Below are 13856 nucleotides of genomic sequence, written 5' to 3'. Positions count from 1 at the left end.
TCACACAGAAGTAAAATAAATGACTTCTGAAATAACTTTCACATAAAATTTATTCTGCTTATTATTAATCATTATTCAGGTGATTTCCACAAAAGTCCAATTAAAAAAATATTCCAAAACAAGGTCACAAATCAGCATTTTACTATAGCAGGAAATATTTCTAGAAATGATTTATAATACAATGGATTCAAAAAACATTAAGTTGAGGAAAAAACAAAAATAAAAACACCCGCAGAGAATTTAAAGTCTTAATTGGTAAACATAATAGTAGGAAACCTGGTGGGTTCAACTCTTCTCTGGGCAAAACACAGAGCACGTGTATTACTTTCTAACTCTGGCTCTCCTAGACTTTAAGACTAGAAATTTATAATCTAGGTGATCAAAGTAAAATTATGAAAAAAGTGGGTCTGTTGTACCCACTGTCACCTGCAAACTAGTTAAAGGAGCTTCAACATTACTACTTGATATGAGCTTAATATGTGAACATGAAGTTTGGAAAACTCAGTAGATTGGAATCTGACTCTCATCTGATGAATTTAAACATCCAGAGGAAAGGCATTTACCTGCTGATGAATGAATCCAGACTGTGAGGTCTACCTACACTCCAGAGTTTATCAGGTCAAAGAGTACATGAAAGATTCCAGTGTCCCAATTATGGATCATGCATAAAAAGAAGAACATATGAAGGTTTGTATTATGTCCTATCCAACAGGACCCACTGGGAAGGGCAATGGGACTTATATATACCCTGCTGGATTCCCAGTAACTGAGGAGAGACTGAGTGATGAACTAGAAGAAAATGCATCACTTATTACAAGATAACTACAAGTGAGAAGTTCCCAAATATGTGATAGAATCTCTGAAAGCCTCGTGAGAGAAAAACTCATCTTTTAACCCCTCCTGGACCCAGAAGGTATAAAGACAGAGTAAGTCATTTTTAAGTCTAATAAAAATTTCCTGCATCTAATGCTTAAGCACAAAGGGAGTTTACTGGAAGAAAATTTATCTTAAGTATAACCTGAAGAAGAAAAACCGACAGCAAACATCAGACTCAATGGGGAAATGAAAGCTTTTCTCCTAAGGTCAGGAACAAGACGAGGATGTCCACTCTCACCACTTTTATTCAACATAATACTGAAAGTCCTAGCCACAGCAATCAGGCAGGAAGAGGACAGAAAGAAGAAGGAAGAAGGAAGAAAAAAGAAAGAAGGAGAAGAAGAAGAAGAAATAATAAAAGGCATTCAAATTGGTTAAGAAGAAGTAAAACTTTCATTATTTGCAGATGCTATGATACTATTTATAGAAAACCCAAAAGACTCCACTAAAAATCTACTAGAAATAATAAATGAATTCAGTAAAGTCATGGGATACAAAATCAACGTACAGAAATCTGTTGCATTCTTATACACAAATAATGAAGCAGCAGAAAGTGGAATTAAGAAAATAATCCCATTTACAATTCCACCAAAAATAATAAAATATCTAGGAATACACTTAACTAAAGAGGTGAAAGACCTGTATTCTGAAAACTATAAAACACTGATGAAAGAAATTGAAGATAACACAAACAAATGGAAAGATATTCCATGCTCATGGACTGGAAGAATTAATATCGTTAAAATGTCTATACTAGCCAAAGCAATCTACACATTTAACGCAATCCCCATCAAAATACCAATAGCATTTTTTACAGAACTATAACAAACAACCCTAAAATTTATATGGAACCACAAAAGACCTCAAATAGCCAAAGAATTCTTAAAAAAGCAGAACAAAACTGAAGGTATCACAATTCCAGAATTCAAGGTATATTACAAAGCTATAGCAATCAAAATAGTATGGGATTGACATAAAAATAGACACATAGATCAATAGAACAGAATATAAAACCCAGAAGCTGGGGTGCCTGGGTGACTCAGCGGTTTGAGCATGCAACTTCAGCTCAGGTCAAGATCTCATGAATCTTCAACAAAGAATTAAAGAATATACAATGGGAAAAAGTCTCTTTGACAAATGGTGTAGAAAAACTGGACAGCTACCTGCAAAAGAATGAAACAGGACCACTATCTTATACTATAGACAAAAATAAAGTTAAAATTGATTAAAGACCTAAATGTGAGACCTGAAATCATAAAAATCCTAGAAGAGAGCACAGGCAGTACTTTATCTGACTTTGGCCATAGCAACAGTTTTCTAGATATGTATCCTGTGGCAAAGAAAATAAAAGCAAAAATAAACTACTGGAGCTACATCAAACTAAATAGCTTCTGCACAGCAAAGGAAACAACAAAACTAAAAGGTAAACTACCGAATGGGAGAAGACATCTGCAAATGACATCTCTGATAAAGGGTTAGTATCTAAAATATATACAGAAATTAGAAAACCCAACACCCCAAAACCAAATAATCCAATTTAAAAATGGGCTGAAGACATGAACAGACATACTGATGGCCAACAGACACATGAAAAGATGCTCAACATGACGAATCATCAGGGAAATATAAATCAAAACTACAATGAGATACCACCTCACATCTGTCAGAATAGCTAAAATTAATAATCCAGGAAACAACAGGTGTTGGTGAGGATATGGAGAAAGGGGAACCCTCTTACACTGTTGATGGGAATGCAATCTGCTGCACCCTCTCTGAAAAACAGTGTGAAGTTTCCTCAAATAGTTAAAAATAGAACTACCCTATAATCCAGTAATCACACTACTGGGTATTTACTCCAAAATACAAGAACACTAATTCACAGGGATACATGGACCCCTACGTTTACTGCAGCACTTTTTAAAATGTCCAAATTATGGAAGCAACCCCAGTGTCCATCAATAGATGAATGGATAAAGATGTGGTATATATATACATATATATATGTGTGTGTATATATATATATATATATATACACACACACACACACAATGGAATATTACTCAGCCATATAAAATAATGAAATTTTGCCATTTGCAACAACATGGATGGAGCTAGACAGTATTATGCTAAGTGAAATAAGTCAGTAAGAGAGAGAAAAATACCATATGATTTCACTCATATGTGGAATTTAAGTAACGAGCAAAGGAGAAAGAGAGACAAACCAAGAAATACACTCTTAACTATAGAGAACAAACTGAAGGTTACCAGAGGGGAGGTGGGTGGGAGAATGGGTTAAATAGGCAAAGAGAATTAAAGAATACACTTAATGTGATGAACACCGAGTAATGTATAGAATATCCATATTACAATATATTGTTCCCCGAAAAATAATACAACACTTAATTTTAACTATACTGGAATTAAAATTAAAAAATTAGTTAAAATATGTATAATCTAAGGAAAAGTTGAGCATTTATTTTTTTTTAAGTTTATTTATTTTTGAGACAGAGATAGAACACAAGCGGGGGAGGGGCAGAGAGAGAGAGAGAGAGAGAGAGAGAGAGAGAATCCGAGCTGTCAGCATAGAGTCCATGAGCTGTGAGACCATGACCTGAGCCAAGGGCGGACGCTTAACCAACTGAGCCACCCAGGAGGCCCAAAAGTTAGGCATTTAAACTGTAGGAAGGATACGAATGCAGGTGGCCCTTGGGTGTCATTAGAAACACAGGCCAGAATGCCATAGAATTTCTGACTCCATCTCTTGCCTCTGCTTACTGTTAAATGTATGTTTTTTGTCCCTTATTTCTCTAAGGACTGTTTCTTCTGTTCCCCAAACCATAGACTGCATCATCTGATAGGGTGCCAAGAGTTATAAAGGTTTACCTATCACAGCTTCTTTCCCTCTGGAGAGACTATGCCATCACTTTGTCCTGAGTACCCACATTCTAGGGATGAAACTCATTTGCCAGCTTGACCAAGGGCTGAAGTCAACTTGTAACATGGCTCCTTCACAGGTACCATGTAGAATGCTCAAAGGGACATTGTGACAAGTGAAAGACATAACTAGTCCCACAGATGCTCACTGCAATATCCCAGCACAAAGACTGTGAATATTAGTTCTGTTATTTAATATCTATGAGAATAAGGGTAAATTGCTCAAGCACTCTGATACTGAACTTCCACATATGTAAAACATGGACAACATTTTTCCTAGTTTCCATCCAAGGTTTCTGTGAGAAACAATAGAGTGAAGATTCTAATAACACTTTGTAAACTAAAAAGCAAGACAAACGATGATGATATAACAACACCCCAACATCATAAGTGATTTCTCTTCCTCTGTATACTTATGGATCATATAAATAATACCACATAGTATACCATTGGATTATCTCTTGCCAAATACTCCTCTCACATGCAAAATGTCTTATCTGTTTCCCCAGCTACGTAGTACATGCTATGAGGGTAAGAGTTGTAAGCCAAGTGGGGATTGCAAACTGGTGACCTATAGACGTGCTTTGTCTTAAATGTCCTTGGACCATCACACTTTTTCTAGAACACACAATCAAGCCACCCTTTTTAACTTGTCTCTTCAAACCTGTCTGGCCACTGCAGTCATTTGAATCTGTGATCCCCAAACAAGAAAGAGCATGGACTACGGAGAAGAAAAGCTGTGAGTTTAAATGCTGGTGGCAAGGGGCACCTGGTGGCTCAGTCAGTTAAGCATCTGACTTCAACTCAGGTCATGATCTCACAGTTTGTGAGTTCGAGCCCTGCGTCAGGCTCTGTGCTGATGGCTCAGAGCCTGGAGCCTGCCTCAGATTCTGTGTCTCCTTCTCTCTCTGCCCCTCCCCAACTTGTGCTCACTCTCTCTCTCTCTCTCTCTCAAAAATAAATGTAAACAAAAATGCTGGTGGCAATAATTTCAAAAAAATGTTCTCTGGTTATGGATTTTTCTTCCTCCTTCATATTATATGTATTTGGCTATCCACCAAAATGTTAACAGACATTGTGGCCGGGAAATACAATATTCTTCCTACTGAAATAGTAGGATCTTTTTCCCCCAAAGTTCTACTATTTTTATAAGAGCAAAAATTAAAAGTTATTGTTTAGGAAATGAATGAGTAAACTTGGCTAGGCAACTAGTGGTGTATCACTTGGCTTACAGTCATCTTTGTATTGATTTCCCTGGTTCTCATCCCACCCTGCCCTAGGCTATTTGAAAAGCTGCAGCTAAAACCCATCCTCTGTTTTGACCATTTTCTGCCCAGTCATTTTATGCTTCAGCAAAATTCTTACTGCCTTCCTTAATGGACCTCTGGGAATAGAAGAACAACTTCAATAAAAGTACAGAGAATTAAATGATGAGACCAAGCCATAACAAACTCTAAGCTTGTCCTAGATTCCTAGAACATATTACATTAGCATAGTTCCTCTAGATTTTAACATATCCTGGTGCATATTATTCAACAAATAAGTGTTTACATTTATCAAATGCTTTTTCTGCATCAATTTAGTCACTTTTTTTGTCTATTAATATGGTGAATTCCCTTGACATATTTTTTTATGCTGAGACTTCAGTGCATTCCTAGGAGAACTTGATCTGAACAATGAATTAATTTTTAATTATCAAATGTTTCTATAGCTAATATTTAATTTAGAATACTGGAACATGCATCCACAAGTGAAACTGGCTTATAATATTTTTATTGCTTTTATCTGATACCGGAATCAAGATTGCACTAATCTCATTAAATAAGCTGAACTGCTTCTTTTCTGGAAAAAAGATTATAAGATTAATATTTCCTTGAAAATTTAGTAGAAATTCCATGCGAAAGAGACCAAGGGCTACAAAGTTTTGGTGGCAGGGAGGTCTTTTACAGCCATTAAATGTCTCTACTGCTTATTGACCTATTCAATTTTTCTAATTTGGGCCCTTTGTATTTTTCCAAGTAGTTTATGCTAAGATCTTGTAAATTACCAAGTATATTCTGACGTAGTTACTCATAATATTTTTTACTTAAAATCTGTTATATCTGTAGCTATTTTTCTTTTTCATTGCAAGTTTCTGTTTTCATTATTTTTCATTTTCTTGCTTGATCTTGCTAGAGAGCTTTAGTTTTGTTGATATTTTTATTTTTTTATTTTAGAGAGCACGAGCAGGGAAGAGGGGCAGAGAGAGATCATCTTAAGCAGATTCCAGGCTCAGCAAAATGCAGGACTTGATCCCATGACCCTGGGATCATGACCTGAGTTGAAATCAAGTATTGTACACTCAACAAACTGGGCCACCCAGGTGCCCCATATTTTTATTATTTTTATTTATTCATTTTATTAATTTCTTTTTTAATGTTGTTAATTCTTCCTTGTTTCTTTCAGTTGGCTTCTTTGTATTCTCTCTGCTACATTTTCAACTCCTTCAACTGAATGTTTAGCCTATTTGTTTTCAACCTTTCTGTGTTCTGGTAAATTTACTTGAAACTACACATTTCCATCAAAGGACTATGTTAGCTGTGTCTTACAAACAGTAACTTGTGAGGTTTTATTGTTGTTTAAGTCCTAAAACTTCAAAATTCCTTTCATGATCCCCCCCTTTTTTTAATATATAAAAAGACATTTTATTATTGTTTTGCTACATAACAGTGAATATACTCAATTGCATTTCCTCAAATGGCAAATAAGACACAAGATAACATCTCTTTGATTCCTGAAAACCTCAATATCATCTGTCTTTTGGAGGATCCAGTTTCCTACAACGTCTATGATACTGTCCACGAGGACACAAACGACGCTTAGTAAAGAACATTTTGCTACGTTGTTCTATCATAGGTTCTTGCTCCAAGTGTTCATTTTTTCCTTGTAATCTGGTTTTCAGCACTTGATCATGTATTTCTTCATTATTACGCACAGGATCTGGCCGTGGGGTAGGTTTTGTATGTTCATACGGAATGTCCACAGAAGGGTGGTAGCATACTGTCATCCTGTCATCAGATGTCAAAGCAAACTCTACTTGCAATTATGGTCATCTGGAAGAGGAGAATACGTAGGTTTATGACAAACACAATATAAAGCTCTGTTTTGAATTGGAAATAAATGTTTCCAGATAGTTCTGTTCGATATCTCCCATTTTACTGCTGCTAATACCATGGTGACTCAAGATGCTTATCAGGTGGTATGAAAGAAGATGATCTGAAGAGAAACTGCTTTTAAATTCTGCTTCCAGGCATACCTATTTTCATCCCTGACAGTCACTCATCATAAGCCCGCCATCTTACCTCAATCCTCATAATCTCCTTTTAATCCAAGGATTATTTATTAATATAAAACCTGACATTTAGGATTATGTAAACTATGCTTATTTTCCTGTTTAAAATTTCTAGTGTTAATTGATTATGGTCAGAGAATACAGCATACATGATATTGATTCTTTGGAATTTAAGACTGCGTTTATGGTGTAGTAAATTTTCCATGTGGGGAATACACAAACACATACAAACTCACATATACACACACGTATGTGTATATACACATGTGTATGTATATACATACACATACATATGTCTATATTATATATAAAATAGTTCAAGCTTCCTTATTACATTACTCAGTTCTTTTACATCTCTATTAGTGTTTATTTTTTTTTAGTGTTTGATTTATTTATCAATTTCTGATGAAAGCAGGTTAAAACCTCTTGCAACATATATTGATACAACTATGTCTCTCTGCCATTATGCTATTGCAGCTTTGTATAGTTTGATGTTATACTGTTAAAGCATATGCATTCATGATGGTTATACCTCCTTGCTCTATTATTTTACCACTATGTGTCACCATCACCCTTTTTCCCCATATAACATTTTTTGCTCTGACATAACTGGAGTCAGATATTAAGATGGCCTCTCTCTTTTGGTTCATAATGGCCAATATCAGTTTGTATCCTTTTGTTTTCAAATTTCATGTGTCTTTTTGCCTGATTTGAATCTAAATAGTGCACTGTTGATTTTTTGCATTTTATTTTTTAAAATATCATCTAAACTTCCATATTTTAACTGGTGAGATGACCATTCACATTTATTAAAACTATTATTATATTAGGATTACTTTTTCATAATTTCCAGTGATTTTACTCTCGCCATTTATCTTTTTTGTCCTTTCTTTCCATTAATTCCATCAAGTTTTCTTCTCTGATACATACCTACAGCACTTATGCTGAGAATTCTAACGTCAGTCCAATTACTATTCTAGTTGATCTGTTCTTCTTCTGTGGCCTTTTAGAGTTTTCTCTTTATTAATACAGTTAATTTTTTAAGCTTATTTATAATTTTGGGAAAGAGAGAGAGAGAGAATGTGCACAAGCAGAGGAGGGGCAGAGAGAAGGAGAGACAGAATCCCAAGCAGACTCCATGCCATCAGCACAGAGTCCGATGCTGAGCTCCAACTCACAAACTGTGAGATCATGACCTGAGCCAAGATCAAGAGTCAGATGCTTAACCTACTGCACCATCCAGGTGCCCCAATACAGTTAACTTTTGATACAATGTGTCTAAGCATAGGCTTTTCAATACCTATTCTGCATGGCAACCTTTAGTCCTTTTTAATCTGAAAGCTTACATCTTTCTTTAATTCTGAGATATTTACCATCCTTATTTTGCCCTCTCTGTTCCTTCTGCCCCTTCTGGGATATCCTCTTAAATCCCAATTTGGGGACTTTTATTCTCTATATCCTTTCCTTCATTATTTACTGCTCCTTCTGAAAGATTTCCTGACCAATTTTCCCGCTCACAAACTCAGTCTTTGGCTCTTGTTATCCTGCTATTTATTCCATCTAATTAGTTCTTTACGTCAACTCTTTTTCATATCCGATATTCTCAACTTGGTTCTTTTTGGTTTCGTTGTTGTTAATTTGTGTTACTAACATACTCCTGTGGTAGGCTGAATATTAGCTCTCCTAAAGATGTCCATATTCTAGCCCCTAGAACCTGTGAATATGTTACCTTACATGGTATATTAATTTCCTAAGGATGCCATAACAAAGTACCACAAACTGCATGGATTAAAACAACAGAAATGTATTTTCTTACAGTCCTGGAAGCTAGATATCTAAAATCAAGGTGTTGGCAGGGCATGCTCCCTCTGAAGGGTCTAGGAGAGAATCTGTTCTATGTCTTTCTCTTAGTTCTTGGTGTTGCCTGTAATCCTTGGAATTCCTTGATTTCAAGACATATCACTCTAATATACCAATGTAATCAATTGGCATTCCTCTGTGTGTGTCTGTGTTAAAATTTCCCTCTTCTTAGAAGGACACCAGTCACTGGATTAGGGCTGATTCTAATTCAGTATGACTTCATTTTAACTTGATAATATCTGAAAAGATCCTGTTTTCAAACAAAGTCACACTCACAGTTACTGGAGGTTAGGATCTGAACGTATCCTGTTGGAGGACACTATTCAGCCCAGTACACATGGCAAAAAGAATTTTGCAGTTGTGGTTAACTTAAATATTTTGACATGGGGATATTATATTATCTTGGATTATCCAGGTGGGCTCAGTGTAATCACAAGATTCTTGTAAGAGGCAAGTAGGAAGTTACAAAAGAGAGATGCTATACTGCTGGCTCTGAGCAAAGAAGGAACCATATGCCATGCAATGTAAGTGGTCTTCAGAAACTGGAAAAGAAAAGCAAGTTTTTTCCTTGGAGCCTCCAGAAGGAACCAGCCTTGATGATACCTTGATTTTTAACCCCATCAGACCCACTTTGACTCTGACCTCTGGTATGTTAAGAAAATACATACATGCTTTTATTACCAAGTTTGCTATAACTTTAATTGTAATTAAATTGCTGTTACAGCAGCAATGGGAAACAAACACAACCCCCTTATCTCTTTGAAGATCTTTAGTGTGCTCCTTTTAAATTCTTGACTTATTTGTCCCATGTTTCTAACTTGTATGGTATATAATGTTTCATTATCTGTCTTTCATGAACTCTCTGGGAACCTAGTTATTTTTTTTTTTCTGTGAGCTTGTACACCCCTGGGGCTATCAGCTAGTCTGTCTGCTAATATGTACTGGAGAAGAGAAGTCTAGTCTCTAATCTGCATCACTCCAGGTGACTTTATCTTTTTATTTTTTTTAAGTTTATTTATTTATTTGAGAGTGATAGAGCAAGGAGGGGAGGGACAGAGAGACAGAGAGAAAGAGAATCCCAAGCAGGTTCCATGCTTTCAGCCCAGAGCCTGATGTGAGGCCAGAACTCACTAGCCACAAAATCATGACCTGAGCTGGAATCAACAGTTGGATGCTCAACCAACTGAGCCATCTAGCACCTAGATGCCCCTAGGTAACTTTTAAAAAAAGAGCAGGGAAGTTAGCCCATGGGTATAGCTTGGACACTGCAGACTCAATGTAGACTACTCCACAAGGAAATTCCTCTGTTCAGGGACTGACCTTGCAACTCTTAAAATGAAGTGATACTGGGGAGAGGAAGTCATATTGTGGTCCACCTGTCCTGAGGTTTGAAAGAAAAGATGTAAGGGAATAAAACCATAAAAGTGTGTTCATTATACACCTGCTTGAATCATCTCTTTGTCCCAGCAGTACCTGATAGGAACTGATAAGGAACACTGCCTGATGGCCCAGGGGCCCTGAGCTGTTGCTGCAGATTTTTGGTGGCTATGGGGCACGTAATGAATGCCCAGAGGCCATGTGAGTAAGAGGCAAAAGCGGACTGAAGTGCTGTCCCCCAGTCTCTCTTCCTTTTGCTGTCTGGTAACCCTTAGCCTAAGCTTTTGGTACCTGTATTGGCTTTTCTCAAATTTTTTTTTTCTGGCAATTCCTTATATACAAACTTTCTTATTACTTCTGGAGATTCTTCAAAGCAGACACTGAAATAAGGAATCAGTAATTCATATGAGTTTCCATTTTTGTTAACTTTCTTTTCTATGTCGGACAAAACGGGACTGCAAAATAATGCTAATCATCCCTCTGTAAATGGGAGGGCAGTGGTTAAATGGGGGGTATAAGACAATATTGGAAGAATCAGGATTGTGTGTGGCTATGAAAAGCTCTTCACTCAGAAATCAACATGATGACCTGGGTAATTCAGAATGCAAAAATGGGTAGATGTCCTCATGTTGGAACCAGTTTCATTTGAAATAAGCTTTCTGTGTGATAAATAATTTTTTGTTTTCATGAAGCTAGTTAGCTTCAGGTTATCACTGGGCTTACGCTGTTGGTTCTCTTACATTATGTCTTTATAAGGAGATACCTAGTGAACCAATTTATTCCAGAGGTACAGAGCCAGAATCCAGCCCACTCAGCTCCTACGCTCGCACATGTTACTTGAAAATGCCTTTTCCTTTTCACTCTCTTGTTTGTGGTCTGTGACTACCACCATATCCAAATCACATTTAGGGATTCAACCTACCCATAAGAAGCAGTAAAAATGAAAAAATTCTTCATAGAAGAATAGTTCTGAACAGAAAAGCAATTTGAATTGATATCCACCAAGTTTTTCTTCAGACAATTTAACCTAGAGAATGATTCTTCTACAATTAAAGAGGAATTGTTAGAAATTGTTTTTTTCCCTTAAATAAATTATATATAGCTTGATAGAGTATTACTCCATTGCTACAAAATTAAGAGAGATCATTATATACACATTCACTCACAAGCCAAAATAATGAGACTTCCAAGAATTAATAAAAAAAAGACAATGAACCAAACAAAACATATACATGAATTAGAACTATTGGAACTAATGGGTCCAAAATTTTAAAAAAGAATAATATTCTCAAAGACATAAAGGATAAAAATAGATATATATATATACACATTATCTAAGATTTCCTTCATGTCCTTCCTCCCTCCTTTATCTCTACTAAACATAACTTGTACTATAAGTATTTACTATACACATGCTGGCTCAATATTCTTTTTTTTAATGCTTTACTGAGATATTATTGACATGCAAAAAAGCTGTACATCTTTGATGTATACAATCTGATAAGTTTGGACGTAAGTATACACGCATGAAACCATCATCACAATCAATTCCATAAACATATTCACTACCACCAAAAGTTTCCTCCTACCTTCTTTATTTTTGTATGTATAATAAGACCTTAACATAACAGCTACCCTCTTAGAAAATGTGTAAATACACCATACAGTTTGTTACAAAGGTATAATAATCAAAACAGTATGTTACCGACATAAAAACACATATACCAATGGAACAGAATAGAGAGCCCAGAAATAAACCTTCTCATATATGGTCAACTGATCTTCAACAAAGGTGTCAAAAATACACAGTGGAGAATGGGTGGTCTTGTCAATAAAAGGTGTTGGAAAAACTGGATATCCACATGGAAAGGAATTTAATTGGGCCATTTTCTTACACCATACACAAAAATCAACCCCAAATGCGGTAAAAACTTAAACATAAGGCCTAAAACTGTAAAACTCCTAGAGGAACACCTAGGGAAAAGGGCTTCTTGATATTGGCCTTGGCAATGATTTCTTGAATATAATGCCAAAAGCATAGGCAGCAAAAGCAAAAACAAACAAATGGGAGTTACACAAAACTAAAGATCTACACAGCAAAGGAAGCAATCAATAAAGTCAAAAGACAACCTATGGAATGGGAGAAAATATTTACAAACCATACATCTAATAAAGGGTTAATATCCAAAATATATAAGGAATTCCTATGACTCCAGAACAAAAAACAAATAATTTTGGGCAAAGGATCTGAATAGAAATCTCTCCAAAGAGACATACAAATGGCCAACAGGTATGTGAAAAGGTGCACGACATCACTAATCATCAGGGAAGTACAATGAGATATCAGCTCAATGTTATTAACACACTGTGAGGGAGGGCTATAGTGTTACCACCTGTGCAGATGATAACCAGATTTCATTGTCCCTTGAAAGTAAACCCCGTAAAAGCAAGAAGTATCACTCTCCGACGGGAGGGCAGCTGAAAGGAAAGTAGTCAGGGACTCTGGAGTCAGCCTGCCCTATTTTCTTCAGGCTTTTTCAAGATACACATTATGTCCTTTCATGTGTTGAATGATAAGTAATGTTGGGCACATGCTGCACACACTGAGCACTGTCTAAGCATGGAACTGTTCATTCCTTTCCAAATGTAAGGTCACGATCTTTGTGCCTCGTTAGTGAGGCAGCATAGGAAGAGCAGGAAACCTGGCTCCAAAAGTTCCAGCTTTGCTGTGGAATTTTAAATAAGGGATTTAACTTCTCTGTAAAATGACAGTAGTTCTTCACCATAAATATTTCTCAGGATTGTTTTCAGGATCCATTTAGATCACATAAATGTGTAAAGAGCCCAAGATCTCTCAGGGATGTTGTGTAATTCTATAAATACAATATATGGTACAAAGTAGAAAATGTAATACTCCAGCTGTTAAATAGTGAAGACATGTTAGAGCATCACTTTTTTCAAACCCTAATAAAATAATGAATCTAGGCAATACTCAACAATGGCTACTAACATCACACAAAAAAGAGAGAGACAGACATTATCTATGAGGGATTCCTAAAGGGGGGGGGGGGAAAGAACCTAAATTGGATCAAACCATTAAGCCAAACCTCTAGATCTAATTTCCAGTTTTCAGGAAATATATAGGAGGCAAAAGTACATTTTAAATGACACCACAAGGAAGCAAACACCAAAGTCCAGAATTAAAGACATTCTATAAGATAAATTGCTGCCTTTAACATACTGGTAAGGGTTAAAAAAAAAAAAAGGCAGGGGGGTGGAATCTATGGATTACAACAGACTTAAGACACATGTGAGAACCAAATGTATGCAAGAACACTGGAAATTGATTCAAACAAACCAAAATTTTTAAAAATCATTTTGGACACAAACAGGAAATCTGAACACCGACTGGATATTTGTTGATATTAAGGAATTATTGTCAATGTTTTACGTGTGACAGTGATACTGTAGTTATGTT

At 36.1% G+C, this 13856-nt stretch overlaps 1 pseudogene; it reads right to left on the bottom strand.

Moving 5' to 3' along the window:
- Positions 1–5531: 5531 nt before the first annotated feature.
- LOC125922711 (39S ribosomal protein L42, mitochondrial-like) lies at positions 5532–7455 on the bottom strand (annotated as a pseudogene).
- Positions 7456–13856: the final 6401 nt, after the last annotated feature.

Source organism: Panthera uncia, chromosome B1, assembly GCF_023721935.1.
Source record: "Panthera uncia isolate 11264 chromosome B1, Puncia_PCG_1.0, whole genome shotgun sequence".
Lineage (NCBI taxonomy): Eukaryota > Metazoa > Chordata > Mammalia > Carnivora > Felidae > Panthera > Panthera uncia.
This window is presented reverse-complemented; position numbering and strand designations above follow the sequence as displayed.